The sequence below is a fragment of the Triticum dicoccoides genome, chromosome 7A (genome assembly GCF_002162155.2).
Source record: "Triticum dicoccoides isolate Atlit2015 ecotype Zavitan chromosome 7A, WEW_v2.0, whole genome shotgun sequence".
NCBI lineage: Eukaryota > Viridiplantae > Streptophyta > Magnoliopsida > Poales > Poaceae > Triticum > Triticum dicoccoides.
In genome coordinates, this window is record NC_041392.1 from 461471375 (window position 1) to 461477736 (window position 6362).

Genomic DNA, 6362 nt, shown 5'->3' on the forward strand with positions numbered 1-6362 from the left:
AGTAAGAAGTAGAGATGCATATGTATTAAAATTTCTGCTTTCTATTTTTTGATGGGGCCCACTAATAGTAGCTTGCATTGGGAAAAAAATCAATATAGTTGTCTGAAACTACTTTTTTTTATGGCGCATATGTATTCATATGTCACCATTGTACACGCCCTTAAAATGGAGTGGAATGAGAAACTTTGACCAAAAGTCAAAACACTAGAACATCAGCGGCGACGCACAACTCCTGCTCAACGCACCCCCTCCTGCTCAGGCTGCCGCACGCACCTGCCGTGTCCACCTCGTCCGCAACCTTTGGCCATCGGGTTTTGAGGTATGAGCTTCTCAAACCCCATCGGTCTCCACCATTTCCGGGTGCGCGGATGCGCACCCCGCGCACCATCTTTATCCGCCGCTGAATTTCGAAACCCCGAGCGTTAGCCGCTGTGTCACTTGAATTTTTCTACTGCGCAAATTGACACCCATCTGAATGCCAGGATGTCCAACTCCAACGTCACAGTGTGTGTGCGATTCAGGCCGCTGAGCCACAAAGAGAGGAAGGCCAATGACAAGGTCTGCTTCAAGAAGTTGGACTCCGAGTCTTTTGTTTTCAAGGTTTGGACACTCTTCTGCCTTTAGCTCTGTGATGTGAGGCACGCAGATGAATGTTCATGTGCAGTTTCTCGCAAGATGCACAGTTGTATTTTGATCCAGATTACTGAATTTGTTCAAACTATTGCATGCCTGCAGCCTTATGTTATAATATTAGCCTGCTTGATATCCCCTGCACAACTACATAGTACTACTTATTAAACCAGTAGCTAATAAAGTGAGGAACAATGTCTTATCTGTTTTTCCTTTTGTTAAGATTGTTAACAAAAAATCCCTGTGATCTTGTTGGCACGGTTTTTGTGCTTCCTCGTGGTTGATTTGTGCGGTTTCCCTGACGTGTTGCATAATACTTGGGTTAGGATGAGCGGGATGAAGATGTCATATTCAGCTTTGACAAGGTGTTCTATGATGATGCGGAACAGTCTGATGTGTACAATTTCCTTGCAGTGCCCATTGTTGCAGGTTTTCATTCTTTTTGTTTCTTTCAAAATTTATGCATAAGGTAGTCAGAGCTTTCTTGTATTACTACAGTTTTGTCATGACTGTGCACTTCAGTAGCCACCATAGTACTAATTGAGTAACTAATATTTCGAACAGATGCTGTCAATGGAATAAATGGGACCATAATTTCTTATGGTCAGGTATGTGTTCCTGCAAACACCATGTATCCTCATTTACCAGCTTTACACAAATATTTGGGAAAACTTATGCATAGATAAACCCCCATTGTGTGTTAAAACAAGGCTTGGCCTACTTACAGTCTCAAACTTACACTAAGCAGTGCATCTATGAAATGAGACACTTCTGCCTGTAAACAGTGCTAACATTTTATTTGTACTTTGCATTTGTACAGACTGGAGCTGGAAAAACATATAGCATGGAGGTAAAGTGAACATCCTTGGGCTTAAATTTATGGGATGATCACTGAATGCGCCACTTCGGCTTTGGCCTAACATGTTTGTTTAATTTGGATGTTGAAACAGGGGCCAAGCATCTTGCATTGCAATGAGCTGAAAACTGGACTGGTTCAGCGTGTTGTAAATGGTCTTTTTGAATGTTTAAGAACATCAGAAGACATTACTACATGGACTGTGAAATTGTCAATGGTAAAATACCATTTTCGTGCGCTGATTGTGAATTCACATTGATAGATCTTTACTTACACTATTTTACGATTTCTCAGGTGGAGATATATTTGGAAAAAGTAAGGTGAGAATATGCTTGATGTTTCTGTATGGACCCTGTGTAGAGTTTCTTTTATAAAATGCTCCTACGAGGGGAATCGAGTTTTTTTCTCCTTATATCTCAGGGACCTTCTTGACTTGTCCAAGGACAACCTACAAATCAAGGAGAGTAAAAGCCAAGGGATTTTTATTTATGGAGCAACAGAGGTCAGACAGAAATGCATCTGTACTTCCTGTTTCATTTCCCTTCTGTATATGTAAGAAAAGAAGTGTTCAGCATCTGTCCTTTGAGGGCTTCTTTTCATGTCTGGTAACTGTGAAACTATAACTGCAGATATCGATTATGAATAGTTCAGATGCCTTGGAGCGTCTTTCTGTAAGTTTTGCTGGGGTTTCCTTGTTTCTCTTATAACCGCAGTTGATTTTTTCTTGGAGCGCCTTTCTGTAAGTAAATGCCAGATTATTTCTGTTTATTGGTCTAAATTACAGGAAGGAATTGCCAACAGAGCTGTTGGAGAAACACGTATCCTCTATCTACCATTTCTGAACAGTTGAAAAACATTTCAATGTTGTAAATTTTGTCGTCCTAAATGAATATGTAGAAATGAACCTGGCCAGCAGTAGAAGTCACTGCGTGTACATTTTCTCCGTGCAGCATGGATCCACTGCAGATGATAAGTATGCTCGAATAACAAACATCAATAGTTGATAGCTGTTTCCCTTTTATGTTGATGTAATTGTATATAACCATAACCATACATCACCTTTTTTATGCAATTCATGCTAACTCAACAGGTTGCCTTGTGCTCCTTCATGTTAGTATAGTAGGCATCAATTCCTGCGTTAACGCCGTTCCTCTTTCTTTGTGCTATAGACTGTTATATCTGTCTGGATTATATGTGGGCAGCTAGTAACTTTCTTTTAATCTTACAGGGTAAGGGCCGGGAAGATTGTTCTTGTTGACTTGGCTGGTTCAGAGAAAGTTGAGAAAACTGGTGCTGAAGGGCGAGTTCTTGATGAGGCGAAAACAATCAACAAGTCACTCTCAGCTCTTGGAAATGTTATTAATGCCCTAACTACTGGTAAGTGGCAAATACAAGTATACAACAATACTCTGTACAAAGACTAAACACAAAACGTAGTTACTCCACTATTGTACCTTTCTGATTAATGGTCAGCTTTACTTATCTTTTTTTCATCTCCAGCTAAACCGAATCATGTCCCTTACCGTGACTCGAAGCTTACACGCATACTTCAAGATGCACTGGTCTGTCAAAAAATTCTTCAGTATTTCCAAATCTGCAGGTTTGTTTACATGGCTGTTGCTTGCAGGGTGGCAGCTCAAGAGCTGCATTGCTATGCTGCTGTTCTCCTAGTTCGTCAAACGCACCAGAAAGTCTGTCTACTATTCGCTTTGGAACCAGGCATATCCCTTGAACATTGCATACTTGCGTAAGTTTTGTACTATTGCTGTGCTGCAGTTTATCATAACTCTATATCGATATCCATCCAGGACGAAGCTCATAAAGACTCTACCCAAACTGATTCCCAATGAAGTGGACAGCGTCAAGAAGCCCACCTGCTATTCTCATGATCAAGATGATCTGTGTGGCAGAGCACCAAGCAAGGCTGGTAGCAGCCAGTCTGAGGTGTCCGATCCGAGCCTTGATTCTTACGATCATGATGATTTGCGTGACAGGATACTGAGCAAGGTTAGTATAGCAAGCAAGCAACTAACCAGAAGTGGTTCGGTCCCACCCTACGTCCTGCGCAGCAGATATATCTCACTTGGCACTGAAAATGTCTGTGCAGCTAAGGTTGAGTCTGAAGGAGGAGGACGTGGATCTGCTGGAGGAGCTGTTTGTGCAGGAAGGTATCATCTTCGACCCCGACGCAGCGATGCCGGACATCGACCTGGCGTTCCAAGACGTCGCGAGCCGGCAGATCGTGTCGCTCGTGCAAACAGTGGAGGAGCTCACAGAAACTGTGCAAGAGGTATGTGTAGCACCAACCAAACCTGCGTCCTCCTGCTGTTCCTGCTATCCAGCTCTCCAAGGTGGGTAACTCCTGAGTGCGTGTCGATGGTGCAGCTCACTGACGAGAACGAGAAGTTGAGGCATCAGCTCGAGTTCGCGCAGGAGATCGCCGCCCGCGCCCAGTGCGCCACCGCGGACCGCCACCGCTCTTTGGTTTCGTGCCGGCGGCCGTCCTCCGCCCCTTTGGGTTCGTTCCAGACTGATGGCTCGAACAGACAGCCGGCGTCATGTAGATTCCGCAAATATTTTGCTGCCATAAACATCACAGCAACGTTAATCCTGAGTGCCTTGAGGATCATGTAGTGACACCTTATGACAGATTCTTTTTTTTTTTGCCAGAATATGGCAGATTCTTGCGGAAATCAGTTTTGGCTCTAGGGAGCACATGCTCCTGCGTGCCAAAAATGGATTTTACAAATGTCAAAGAAAAAAAAAAGATGTGTTCATTGTCACACCCAAATGATACATGCAAATTTCCCGGGGAAAAACTTAAGCATTTAGACCTATGCAAAAAGACAAGTCGAACGCCAAATGTTACATTCAAATGTTACACTTAATTTTGTTTTTTCACCCACAAAGCATTGCTATCCCATATGGCATGAAAATTGTTAAGCACACTTGTTACACTAATGTGAATATCTAAAAAAATAAAATTTTCAAAATTTAGTTACTATTTATTTTGGTTTTACTGTTCATTACGTGTATATGCTTCTTAGAGCCAAAAATCCGCGTTAGATTCTTGTTGTGCTACTGTTTTTAGACTTGGCTGGTAGACAGACTTATTTCTCTCAACATGTAATCTTCTATATTTAAATAGCTAGCCCTCACTAACTAACCTATTTCTCTCAATATGTAAGCATGTCACCTCATTTTTTATATCTAAATAGCTAGCTCTCATCAATCATTTTTTCTCAACATGCAAGCATATCACCTTGGTATGCAACATATATGGAAAAATGCGCACATCAACATGCAATTATGCAGATGAATAATGTCACCTCAGCATCCAAACATGCATGACAATTTCTATTATACTATGCTATTTATATGTCCTTATTAAATATTATAGAACTATAAAATGGTTTGAAGCCCATCACAGAGGGTTAATATCCTCTTCAATGTCGTCCTTTCAACAAAAATAGGCCGAGCCAATCCATGGTGTCACGTCCATCATTGTGTCCGCAGTAGAAGGTTGGTCTTTATTTTGAGAAACACACATTTAGGTCAAACTTTCACTTGAATGAAATACTTTTTCTTTATGTTTGACTTTGCAGATGCACGTAATAGTTCAAGCACTAGTGGAGGGGGCCATTGCCCGCCTCCCCCTATTTTACAACGGTGTAAATTAATTGTTATATTTTGAGCGAGACATTTATTGCAATGGTATAATTTCATATCAGCACGACATCTCTTGGTAGCACGGTAGACATTTCTTCATTGTTTTTTTGCGTATCTTGTACTATTTTCCAGTTACATGGCCGTTAAGAGCATCTCCAACAATCTTTGTATATTTGCACTCAATTGCTATTTTAGCAATCTTGGCCAAAAAACCATCTCCAACAGCCTTTGTATAAGTGGCCCCCCGTCAGAAATTTTTACAAAGCTTGATATACTTGCATCCAGACTTTGTATATTTGCAAAGTGGAGATGCCACTTGCTATAATTTTACAAAGCCTCCTAAGTGGCCCCCTTCATATTTTTGTCTCAATGACCAGCGGGCTCTGTATGTGTTGTGTATGTGTAGTGTGCACGTGTACGTGCGTTGTGTGTACCTTTTTTTGCATGGTTATTATTTTTTATGTCGCGTGTGTGTTGTGTTGTGTATGTTGTTTGCATGGATTTCTCATGAAGTGTGTATGTGTACGTGTACCCGTGTGTGTGTACGTGACGTGTACGGTGGCGAGCTGTGATATGCAATGGCGGAGCTTAGTGTGTTGCTGGGGGGAGGGGGGTTGTGGTGTTGGGGAACGCAGTATTTCAAAAAATTTCCTATGATCACGCAAGATCTATCTAGGAGATGCATAGCAACGAGAGGGGAGAGTGTGAGACCGAAAGCGGAAGCGTTTAGTAATGCGGTTGATGTATTCGAACGTCTTCACGATCCAACCGATCCAAATACCGAACGTACGGCACCTCCGTGTTCAGCACGCGTTCAGCACGATGACGTCCCTCGAGCTCTTGATCCAGTTGAGGACGAGGGAGAGTTCCGTCAGCACGACGGCGTGGCGACGGTGATGATGAAGTTACCGGCGCAGGGCTTCACCTAAGCACTACGACAATATGACCGATGTGTTGAACTGTGGAGGGAGGCATCACACGTGGCTAAGAGATTGTCTGTTCTGCCTTCGGGGTGCCCCCCGCCTCCGTATATAAGGGGGGGACCCCCTAGGGGCGGGCCAAGTGTGGGGAGTCCTAGTAGGATTCCACTCTCCTCTTTTTTTCCTTTTCCACAGTAGCAAAGGGGGAAAGAGAGGAGTAGGAGAGGGAAACCGGGGGCGCCACCCCCACCCCTTGTCCAATTCGGATTGGCAAGGGGGGGTGCCAC

General features: G+C 43.0%; 1 pseudogene; it reads left to right on the plus strand.

Moving 5' to 3' along the window:
* The first annotated feature begins 210 nt into the window (after positions 1–210).
* On the plus strand, positions 211–4272 carry LOC119330189 (annotated as a pseudogene).
* Positions 4273–6362: the final 2090 nt, after the last annotated feature.